Consider the following 13,164-nt stretch of genomic DNA (forward strand, 5'->3'; position numbering starts at 1 on the left):
TGAGCCAAATCTGCCATCAAGGCAGGAACTAACAAGATCCAATTTATGCAGAAGCCCTTGGTGGCTGGTGCAAAAATAAATGTAAGCTATAATAAATGGGTGTATGAAATAGTTTTGAAGATCGTATGCTGCCTAATCCATCTTCACTGTTATTTTTAAGGGAATATGTTTATAAAATACTTTATTATGAAAAGTAAGAAAATCAGTTAGCTGCACTGAACTTTCAATGCTACACAAACTTACTGATGGTTCCTGCTTTTGTTCTTCTTTAAAATTCCAATGTCCCCTATTTATTCATTTTAAAGGTTCGCTTAATATTTGAAATTTGCCACATAACCTAAATATTTTTTTATTTGAAACACCAAAACTGCAATACTTACTAGCCTTTAGAACAAGTGAGGCTAAGAAAAACTACATGTGAGATAATTTTGGCCTTTAAATATATACTCTAATCTATTTTACTAAAAAGTGGTAGTTTTTTTATTTTGTTTTGTTTTTAAATAACTTTGTTGGCTTTCAGCACAGAGCCAGGTTTTATTAGGGAACAAGCAAATGATACCCTAAAAATCGATAACCCCTGATCTTATTGAAATAATTACAGAAAGTTTAATATCCCACAAGGCATAGAGAGTAAAAAAAGATGGAGCAGCACAGAGAAATAATGGAGTAATGAAAACAGACAGAAGTAGGCCATTCATCCTACCTTACTTCATGCATAAAAGTCACTGTCGAAAGTATGAAAATTTTAAAATGATTGCTTGGCTAAAATATATTTCAGCTCACTCTCTTTCATTGTGCCAAATGTATAAAACCCTTGCAACATCCTACAAAGTGAGGGTAAATATGTTTAGAAAAACATATTATAATATTAGTGTGATAACAACTAAGTCATATTCAGGGTTCATTTCAATGGGTGCACTCTGAATATGACAACCTGATATCACTCTTGGTTTATATATATGGTAAAGTTTTTGCAAGCTACAAAATCATTAAAATCTAAAGACATGATTGTGCTGCTGAGAAGGGAAGAGGAATCAAAAAAGTCTTTAGCCTTTTCTTGCTATTTCACCCCCCCCCAAAAAAAAAAAACTTTCCCAAGAGTCTTTGGCAGGAGGAGAAAGCCCTGCTACACGGAGGTTTACAGCAGGAAGAGGTAAACATATCCATAATGCAAGAAGCCCCCTTGTCTTCATCTGCTGCCCCCACCAAAATAGTCTCCAATAGTTCTGACAGCTTTAATCACCTTCTCAACACCATAAACTGCACACAGTCACAGACTGTCATATATGCTTCCATTCTCATTGCTTGCCTAACCCTTTGAGAAGGAGTGGCACATAAACATACATACATTGATTTATTTCATTTAGGTTCTACCTTTCCTCCCAGCAGCTCAAGGTGGCAAACCTAGTTCCCTTCCCTCTCCATTTAATCCTTGCAACAACTCTGTGAGGTAGGTTAGGCTGAGAGACTGTGAGTGGCCCAAGGTCACCCAGTGAGCTTCACAGTCAAGTGGGGACTAGAACCCTTGTCTCCCAGTTCTTAGTCTGATACTCTGCACTATACCACACTGGCTTTCACACACAGAATTTTAGATTCAGGACCCCTAACAACTTAGGCTGAACTGCCTGATTGCCAAAACAACCCATTCTTATTGAGGGTTAAGTATTCAGCATATTAGGACAACCCATTATCTCCCTATTTAGAATACATGGTTGACCCTCAACTAAGCCTACATGCTTTAGGGTAATGCACTTGCCAGGAAAGATGGCCTGGATCTAGACACATCAAAGAACCGCTTCAGTTTGTTAAACTTTGCATTAGCAAAAATGGGACTCCACAGCGCCATCTAGTGTCACAGTGTTATACTGCATATAACACACACACACATATACACGGTATATTCTTTGCCAGTGTAGCTGAGTCCAGGAAGTGAAAATCAATTAAACTTCTTCACTAGACCCAGATCTGGAATCTGCTGTCATCATAACACATGTATAGATAAAGTTCAAGTCACTTTAGCCCTATGTTTGAGAACTTAAAACATCATTGATCCCTTTGAGATCTTCAATGGTATATTCTACGTCTTGAAATTTGTCATTTTAGCATATGAGAAGAATTGTCATGAATCTAAAACACTGATGTCCAAAAACAAATCTACCATAAATAAACATCAAATGCCAACAGAGAAGATCATCACAATGTGAAACACACGTTTACCAAAAACATTTATTAGAAGGATCTCTCAAAGATAAGAATACAGTTATAAGTTTTCCCTCATAATCAGATGCTTGTATCATCCAACAATAGCTCAAAAAACACGCAGATGTAGATTTAGTAGTGACATCTAATTAGTTACATGTTTCTGCAGCATTAATGTATTATCTCCAACTGCAACAAGTCTAATGCATCAAAATCTTTTAGACAGCTTCTACGAACCCATGAATCCATAGAGCTCTGTTTTTAATCGTACACTCTCTCAACACATTCTGTAGGAGAATTTTTAGTCCCGTTATTTTGACCACACAGGGAAATAAGAAAGCAGGAGACAAGGTTGGATGAACTGGGTCACATTTATTTAACCTATTTAACAGCTGTGTGTCCCCCCACACACAAAAAAGCTAATTAAATCTGCCACCCAATCAATACAGAGTAGGTAGAAAAACACACTAGCAAGACCAATCAGCTGGTAGCCAAAAATTCCTACTTGGACTCCAACAGCAACCAACAATGCCTATACGTGGGTAGGGTGGGTGCTCAAAGACAGGTTGATGGAGAGGCAGGGCAGGCTTAAACTGCCTCATGCTTTTTCTGCCTAACATCTACACAGTGTGCATTTGCACTGAAACTCAACACCTAGTCACCTATTCCCCAGGACCACAAAGGCCACTCACCACCACAGCTGGTTTACAGATGCCTTCTATCAACTCAAGTACTCTACACACTCTCAACATGTATGCTATTAGAGATTTTTAGTTCCATTCTGTACTGTGTTGGAATCCACCCAAGCTAATAGCTACCTAAGCACTCACATCTAAATCCCAAAGCTGAAATAGAATTAAAGATACTCTGCCAACTTCAAAGATGTCTTGAAGAGAGTAGGCCATAATCCTACTACTTTTGTTGCTATGAACCCATAGTATCAGAGAGGTTATTTTGTGACAAACAACTTCAACAAGGCAGGGTCAAGTAACTTGGTGTCTGGGCTTATTTTGTGAGGAATTATGTACCTGCACACTGAAAGAAAAATCTACAGAATGCTATTCATATACAGTGGTGCCCCACAAGATGAATGCCTCGCAAAACGGAAAACCCAATAGACGAAAGGGTTTTCCGTTTTGGAGGTGCTTTGCAAAACGAATTTCCTATGGGCTTGCTTCGCAAGATGAAAATGTCTTGCGAGTTTTTCCAACTTTTTTCCCCTCCCCCCCTTTTTCTAAGCCGCTAAGCTGCTTATCTGCTTAGCCGCTAAAAGCCGCTAAGCCGCTAATAGCGCTAATCCGCTAAGCCGTCAATGGGCTTGCTTCGCAAGACGAAAAAACCGCTAGACGAAGAGAATCGCAGAACGGATTCTTTTCGTCTTGCGAGGCACCACTGTAGTTTCAACATGTTTTTCTGGGCAACCAGATCTTCCTTTTATACATCGCTCCTAGTATCTGACACAGGATCCGTCACACAAATACAGTGGTATCTTGGGTTAAGTACTTAATTCGTTCCGGAGGTTGGTACTTAACCTGAAACTGTTCTGAACCTGAAGTACCACTTTAGCTAATGGGGCCTCCTGCTGCTGCCACGCCACCGGAGCACGATTTCTGTTCTCATCCTGAAGCAAAGTTCTTAACCTGAAGCACTATTTTTGGGTTAGCGGAGTCTGTAACCTGAAGCATATGTAACCTGAAGGGTATGTAACCCAAGGTACCACTGTATAAGAACTGCTATAATAAACCAAGATCAAAGGTCCATTTAAAACAGTGAACTTTCTCCAAAACTGTCAGCTATTTCAGCAGAAGTGTTGAATTAAACATTTATGGAGTCAACCCCACAAAAGTATCAATTCTATGGCACAATTTATAGGTTATTTAGCATCTGATATGTGGGAGGTAAAGATGGAGAACAACTGTATTTGTCACATGATGCACATGGTTCTAGTTTATAGGTGTAACTTTTATAGCATGGGACATGAAACAAGAGTGACTTAATACCCGCAAGCAACTCACTGTTAAAATCAACATTGTGAGAAGTAAATGAAGAGCATATGTACATTTCTGACCAATGTGGCCAACAAGGATCTTTAATAAGCATAATGACTTTTTAAATTGATGGTTTTATTTATAGTTTTAAATATCATATTAATTTTTTTAAACAAGGTTACCTTTTATCCGTGTGCTTTAATGAATCTTTTGGATTGCCCTTTGTAAACAGCTTAGAGATCTTCTGCCTAGTAAGTAGTATGTATGTTTTGCAAAACATTCAGTAATTTGAATACTTCCTTCATAGATCCGTTGTTATTCTTACCTCTGCTGATTCTCTTCGAAAAAGAAACTGTAATTTACAGTTTCTTCTTTGAAACTGTTTCCAAAGAAAAAACTGTAATTTACACAACACTTGCCTAATTCAGTTACTTTCTTTTTTTATTTGTAAAGAAACAGGAGATTTGCTTTAAAACTAAGAGCAAGATCTGACTGACACCCACACACATGCTTCTTTAGAGGTTAAAGGTCATTTCCAATTGAAAGCAAGGATTAAAAAATACTGAAAGGGTGTTCGAGTGCACTGCCTTTCTTGGAGTTTAGGAAACAAGCCTAAGAAATAGTTCCACAGGTAATGGCCAACATACGTCTTTAAAGATCAGTCTAAATAACATGAATTTGACCTGGAAGTAACAATGTCAGTGAAGTTTTTGAAGAACTGGGGTAACCTGTTCCCTATGGCTAATGCTTCCTAACAAGATTAGAGACTCGGTTTTACCATATGTACTTTTCCAAGCTATCTTCCAAGATAGCTACAACTGAAATGCACTGCAATAATCAAAACAGAAAGTCAAGGTGGAATAAATTACAGGAATCAAGTTGATGTATTAAAGAACAGACAGACCACCAAACAAATCACTTGTGTCTCTGTGCTGGGTAACCTGTAGTCACTCAGTGCAATTATATTTGCTGAAGTTAACAATAAACATACATTAATTTTAAAGGTTTCTCATTGCTTCCTGTGATTTAAATGGAAATGGGATGGCCACCTAAACTACATTAAATGCAATGCTGTGATCACTCTATACAGTGGTACTTCGGGTTACAGATGCTTCGGGTTACAAACTCCGCTAACCAGGAAGGGGTTGCTCCAGGTTAAGAACTTTGCCCCAGGATAAGAACGGAAATCGCGCACCAGTGGCACAGCAGCAGCAGGAAGCCCCATTAATGAAAGCGCGCCTCAGGTTAAGAACTGTTTCAGGTTAAGAACAGACCTCTGGAACGAATTAAGTTCTTAACCCGAGGTACAACTGTATATGATATCTGCCAGAAATTTCAGTAACCAGTGTCTGATCATTCCTATGGTCAGCAAATTTATCACCTATAACTTTTTTAAGGGGTCTGAGTTTGTGAACAGTGGAAATCATCTAGAATTAGAAATCAAACAAGGATGATACAATTTACCATGCTATAAGAACTTACAGAGTGCACAGAAAGAACTAGAATAAACAATACAACTTTGCATCTGCAGTCCCTGATTTTAACAATAAGCTCTTTGTAATAACTGTTTCATTTTAACATAACCACAGATACTGTTGACTGTGCATTAAAAGCTGTTCACGAAATAAATATTCTAATTACATCTTTCACCAAATGTGAAGATAAGCAAATCACCAGGCATTACAAAGAAAACAGGGGGGGGGGGGAATTCTCACAGTTAGGCAGCTGTTCATAACCATGGTTTGGAACAGTGAATCTTTGTCTTTTAGTGGAGACATTGTACATTATGGTGTTTATTTTAATCAAGTTCTTCAATTCTATTAGACAAATACAAGATACAGACAATGACACATATTTTGGCAGTCATTCTGCTATGAAATGCTTGATCAGGCAACCCCCCACCTACATCCATCCACATGTGTTGGCAGGCTACAATATTGTCCCTGATACCCTAGTTTTAAGTGGCAGGCCCATTTTAATATGGAATGTTAATACTATACATGCAAAGTACAGGGTGATTCATAATGAAGTACAGTTGCGGACTTAATCCGTTTCAGGGTGCCATTTGCACCCCCAAAAGTCCGCAACTAGAGCTCCTCTTCTGCGCATGTGCACGGCACGACTGAGCTCTTCTCCGCATGTGTGCAGATCACTTCCGTGCATGCGTGGGTGGCGAACCCAGAAGTAACCACTTCCGTGTTTGCCACATTCATAAGCTGAAAGTCCGAAACAAGAGCAGAACGCAACACGAGGTATGACTGTGTACAGTTTCCATTGATAGTGAATGGAAACTGTATACTTCATTATGAATCAGCCTGTACATTATGAGGAGATATGTTCCTGGATGCACTGTACCATATGGCTTTCTTAACCATCCACACTGGCTCTCGGTGGTCTCTTGTCAGTCCATATTCTTAGGAGAATTTCTACATGCATGGTTGCTACAAATTAAAGCTTATATGTGTAAAGAGCCTCCAGAGATCAAATGCCATAGGCACATTCTTCTTCTGAACAGGCATCATTTTAAACATATTTTTCAATGGGAGACAACTTCAATTTTCAGCTGCATGTCATCAGGAGCTGAAGTAATTTAGTTATGAATAGGCTTGTGAGAATCAGTTCTTACATTAAATGATGAATTGTCTATGAATGAACTTCAGTTTGTAATCGTCAACAGATTCATCCTTAGATAAATTTTGCCTTTTCTTTTCCAGAAGGAAAGCTAGAATAAGTGGGATCCCTAGTTACAGATTATGGTGCAATAGCAGAGCACATACTCTGGTTGCATATTACCGTAGCTTCCATAAATAATACTGCAGTTAAAATAACTTTAATAATCAGTAAGTTGAAATTTAAATAATAATTAGTAAAAAAAGCTGTCTCAATTATTTTTTATAATATAAATCTGTACTACTATAATTAACCCCCATGGCTTTCAAGTGAAAAAACACAGGCCAATCCAAGCACAGTAGTGCCTGAATATTAAGTTGCAACCACTGACCCTTTTAAAGGTCCTTTTAGTGAATTGTTTTGAAGTGTCTGTCAATGTGGGACTTTGGTACTTAGGCCGCTGTGGATATTTTTGAATTTTAAAGTGTTTCTGGGTTTCTGTATTGCTGGTTTTTTGTCCTCGTGTATTTGTTTATCCCATAGATACTTTAGCCTGCACATGCTGTAGACCAAGGTTGCAGCTTAATACAGGCTAAACTAACAGACTTGTTTAACACTTAATAGTGAGGAAAGGGCAGGCACTGTTAGAAGAAGCCAAAAAAGGACAGGGGTTTCTCCTCTTCTACCAACTGAAGGGAAAGCTAGCCAATATAGAGAAAACCAATTGGTTTTAATTGTAGAATCGGGGTTAGTGCCCAAAGATCCAAGCAAGCCACAAGGGTCATTATGCACATGTCATCCCCATTCACATATAAAGCAAATGGCTTACTTCTTCCATTCAATGAACATTTGGCAGAGAGTTACTGATGGTTCTTGCCTGCCTCTTGCACTTTACATCCCCCTCCATCCCTTGCCCCAGGTTCTTTTTTTTCCCTGCCTGATGAAAAAATACCTCAAGCAACAGGTTGAGGTGAACTATGTAGATGTGGACCACAAGTTAGATCAGCCAATAGCCACCTATTATTTGCTCACAGTCAGTCAGTTTATTTTATTCCAGTTTACAAACCTTCCTTAATGGTTAGGTGTATTGAATTTATGTATTGCTTCCCACAAAAAGGGGTCCTGATGCAATTTAAAACAAGAATAAAATCCAATAATAAAAATACCAGTAAATCATCCATATGAAACCACAAATACAACTGTGCTGGTGGCAGTGTACCTTTCTAATTTCATTATGGTGTCATTTATTTAATAGGGTAGGAATGGGGGCTGCTTTATTTTATTTATTTTATTTTATTTATTAAATTTCTATACCCTTGTCCCCCCACCCCAAAAAAGTGTTTGATCATTTCACAACAGTCAGCTAATTCATTTTTTTGTAATTAATATAGGCATCGAAAGATAAAAGTATTTGTTTTTAGACTTCTAGTAAAGTTAACACTTAAAAAAAATAGTTTTTGGAAAAAAAATGGCAGTATATATTTTTGACCAGCCCTAGAGGGAAAGCATGGGAAGCCCCATGCTCTTGCAGCAGCTGAATAGCAGCAACGACCACCAATCATTTCCAACACTTCTGCCTTGGGACATCTTAATCAACAACCAGTCTAGTCTTCATTGTAAGACAAACCTGTCTTAGATCACACACTCTAGCAAAAAATCAGGCTCTTTACAAACCCAAGGTGGGAAAAGGATCTAAAGAGTCCCTATTATTTCAATCCAACCAACCATGAGTGGTAGCCAAGCTTCGTTCTTGGCTAAAGGTGGTAGTTATTGAGGAGAGTTTAGCCATGAGCCCAGGTTCAGCTGGCATGCAGTGCAGCAGTAAAGGAAACTGGGGCTATGAGCAAAGTGGCTATGAGCTTCTGTCTTTGGGAGCCACACATTTACACAGTCCTGGCAAGCCATAGTGTGGCTTACAGTGCCATGCCAACCAGGCCATTATCTCAACTATGAAATAGTAATTGGGTTAGATAAAGTGAAGCAACAGAATTAATAGGTGGGACACATTCAACAAAGTTATGCTGATGCCAAATTCAACTAACAGCAGCATACATCAGAGCAAGAGGAACCAGTTTCTTCCTCAGTTGCCAGGTCCATGTTTTTAGGTACCAATGAGTACTGGGTTGCTGGAGATTGGCACCCTAGCTCCTCACATGTTTACTAGCTTGCAAAAAAGAAAAAGCACAGAAAAATCATTTTCAGCTAGAGAGAAGACATAACCTGAACTTACTTGGATGACCTCATACTGATTCTGATGAATTGCAAAACAGGAAATAGAACTGTTCACAGATAAGATGACCCATAACAAGTGTATGTTAACTTATTAAACAGCTGGTTAGATTTTCTACAGCTCACAGCCTGTGTTTAGCTGGGCAAGGTATCTGTAAAATTGCTGGAAAAGCCCCCCTCCCAGCTTTATAAATGATGCATGCAAAGAACAGTTCCCTTGCATAATCATAATATTGCATATTTTGTGCCCAAAGCTATTTTCAAAATACAGACAGAAAATGAAATGTGTTCATGATAAGGAATTTCTATGGACAACTCTGCAAGTAATAGAAATGTTAGACTACAATGTGAAAGAAAGATACTACTTTAGGACAAATGTTAGCTCCCCTCATTTCCATTTTACGAAAATGAAGGGCAGAAAAAGACCCTTTATCTGCACAGTGCTCAGATAGCTTGCTAAAACAATAATATTTTTTATCCTGCTAATAGAGTAACATGATCTATGTGACTGCATGTTAAATATATTTAGTTGGTCAGTGGTATTTCTTATGGCTACTTGCCAAGGTTAAGCTGTGTAACTATATCAACCAACATTTGCTTATTCCCCACCCCCATCCCATCCCTTGTACTGAGGGATGAAAACTAATTTACTAATGTAAGTTCAACAATGTTAAGAGAACTTGGTTATACATATATGGCCATACACTTAAAAGAAATGATAGATACGTTGTATGCACAATTTCCTGAGTTATCACTTGTATGCAATTTGATAAGCAAACAGTATCGTAGCAAACCCTGAACTTTACAAAGATGTGAGACTCTGAAATAAAGCTTTAGAGAAGATCTTTTTTTATTATCGCTAAACAAATAGATAATGGCTTGTTTTTGGCAGGGATTCTTTAAAGCTAAAGTACTCTCCCCCTTAGGGAGCTGTACTGTCATTTGTTTTTATTTTCAACATGAAAACAAACTGCATTGTAACTCCTAAGGGTGAAAATGACTTCAGTGTAATTTTCTGCTGCCCCCCTGCACTCTCACCTAGCCATTTTTTTAGTAAAACAGACCATGGATACAGAGTTCTTCTCCTCCTCTGCCCCCCCTCCCCACTTTCTATTGCCACAAAATGTATTCACGAGCTGTACAGTAATTAACAGCTCTTGACTGGAAAACTGCCAACATGTACAACGTGACACTCTCTCTTTGAACACTAACAAAGTGCATAAGTAATTTATGTTGGATTAAATATCCCTAACAGGGACCCTTAAGTAACCCAATCACTTTAAACAGGCTCCACATGTATGCTCCTGTACATGAAAATGTCAGACAGTGATAACCCACTAATAGCACAATTCTAACTAAATTCCAGCCATTAGCATTTTATGTCATCAATCCTCATTAAATGTGGAACAGAGGGGTGGGGAAAAAGAAAGAAAGATACTGATATTTCCTAGTTTTGCAGCTAACATGGAAGAGAAATAGACAAAATGTAGACAGGTGTTTTCTCCCCTCCCTCCATTTTCCCCTAAAAAGGGGGAGGATTAACATTTTTTAAAAAAAATGTAGTTGCAATTTTCTGTTAGTACCTTTGTTTGCATTGAAAGAGGGACAACAAAGAGGTAAGGGCTACAAGGACCTTGATGGAATCCAGCCAAGAGTGGAAGAAAAGACGGGTATTTCAGCCATTGTGTTCCTTGCTAAAGCACTGTGCCAACTCATCTTCCAACCCGTTATATGAAATTTAATTTAACCTGCTATGCAATTAATTCAGATGTTCAGCCTATTTTTCTCATGGCAGAATCCCTCACACAATGCCTTATTTAAATATTAATCAGTCTTCTTTCAATTAGGACTAATTTGCTTCACAGGGTTTCTCTCATCTTCTGATTGCATGAAAATGGAGGTAACTTGCAACGTTTGAGGATAATTAACATGGTATTTTTATAATACTGATACATCAAACGGGACCTTAATGAACCCCGCTGATTCCATTTAGTAAAGCATGCCTCAAAGTTATAATCAAGAGGAAAGCCACTGCCATCTGCTTAAATTGTTGCTCCTTTAGTATTTTAAACACAGAATAGTTATTTCTCTAAATTGTCTATTGTAGGGGTCTTGCAAAGTCATTTTGTCATGCAAACTAATTGTACAGCATTTTAATTTGAACCTTTTATAACACATTTACAAACAGTGACATTCTACATTGCAGAGACCCTCCTTAATTAAACACTGACAACTGTGGCTATGTGTAATGTCTGTTAATGTTCATTTTAAAAACATGCTGTGCAGTTGTTGCAAAGGCAATACAGGGAAATGTTACTCCATTCTAATGAACATAATATTTCATGTTACAACTGTATAGTGCTTGGAGGATGCAATTTTAATAACATATATTTCCAGCGTGTGCAAAGCACAGGGCATATGTTGTGTCTTTGTTAGTTGCTAAGAGTTAACATTACACATGACCAGTTGCTCACTAAATGTTCCATCTGCTATGAAGGAGGTCAAAGTTCACCATTCTAGTGTTTAGAATCAATCCAGTGTTCCTAGGTAACCTATAGTTAAAATCCATGCGACTGAAGATAGCAGGCCCTGCCTCCATCCCAAAAGGGGGGGGGGGGCTTAGAATCATAGAATCATAGAGTTGGAAGAGACCACAAGGGCCATCGAGTCCAACCCCCTGCCAAGCAGGAAACACCAAGCAGGAAACTTAGGATGAAGAAACTTGCATAAAGCATACGACTGGAAATTCTACAAACATCTGTAGATAATTCTAGGAAAAAATGATATGCAATTTCAGCTTAGATAGATAGATAGATAGATAGATAGATAGATAGATATAGTATATATACAGTTATGGATCTAGTTTATGGTAGAAATTATTCAATCATATTATTCTGCTACCTCTTTGAAATGAGTACTCAAGTTATTAATGTGAAGCTATGGAAACAAAAACATGTCGAAAAATGCCTGCATAAAAGAATAACGTTGAATGGTTTAAATAAAGAAAAAGAAACTTTTTCACCATGTGCTACGCAAGTTCCTGGAGCATAATCTTTCAAACAGATAAAAGACTAATGTGGCTGCAGGGATGACTTGGTTTCTCAGCTTTCCACTGGAGGGATATATGGCTATGGGCAGCAGATGGCACACCTGGTAAAGGATATATTCCAACAATCTTGCTAATGTAAAATGGTCCAAAGGGGATAATTTCAGTCAATTTAAGTCAAATAGTATGTAAATGCACAACAGATACCCTCTGGATTGGGAAATAACTGATGGCAGGAGTAGCACAAGTTCAGTCTATCAAGTGAACTGCACTTATGTGAATAATGTAACATGTGAACTCAGCAGCTGTGACTCTTAGCGCATTGGCCTCAAACATCTAGAGGCAAATTGAAACAAGGATGGGTAGATGCCTTGTATAAATAATTTAATCCAAATCATTCCTTTAAAAACATACTCTTCCCTAGCAAAAGCCTCCATTTTCTGCACTGTACCTTAAATATGAGGGACCTGCTACCATTCTATTTGTATGGACACAAAACTGAAGATTCCTTAATTTCTGGTCAATCAAGCCAAGCCTGGACACCCGCCAAGGTCCCAAGGGACTTGAGGGGCCCGGCACTGGCACAACTCCTGCCAGACCCTGGGATGCTTTTAAGGGGCAGGTGATGGTGATGGTTTTAAATGTAATAATAATAATAATAATAATAATAATAATAATAATAATAATAATTTATTTATACCTGGCCCATCTGGCTAGGTTTCCCCAGCCACTCTGGACGGCTTCCAACTGAATATTAAAAACAGTACAGCATCAGATATTAAAAACTTCCCTAAAGAGGGCTGCCTTCAGTTGTCTTTTAAAAGTAAAATAGTTGTTTATTGCTTTGACATCTGCTGGGAGGGCGTTCCACAGGGCAGGCGCCACTACTGAGAAGGCCCTCTGCCTGGTTCCCTGTAACCCTACTTCTCGCAATGAGGAAACTGCCAGAAGGCCCTCGGCGCTGGATCTCAGTGTCCGGGCTGAACGATGGGGGTGGAAACGCTCCTTCAGGTATACAGGACCGAGGCCGTTTAGGGCTTTAAAGGTCAGCACCAACACTTTGAATTGTGCTCGGAAATGGAAGTGAAGTGA

The 13,164-nt window shown here is 38.5% G+C and overlaps 1 protein-coding gene across 3 annotated transcripts in view; it reads right to left on the minus strand.

Annotated features, from left to right (window-relative positions):
• Positions 1-13,164, minus strand: part of TOX (thymocyte selection associated high mobility group box) — a 193,596-nt gene that overhangs the window by 131,115 nt on the left and 49,317 nt on the right. The gene's annotated exons all lie outside the window — the stretch shown is intronic.

This window comes from Podarcis cretensis, assembly GCF_951804945.1.
Source record: "Podarcis cretensis genome assembly, chromosome: 7".
In the NCBI taxonomy this organism is placed as follows: domain Eukaryota; kingdom Metazoa; phylum Chordata; class Lepidosauria; order Squamata; family Lacertidae; genus Podarcis; species Podarcis cretensis.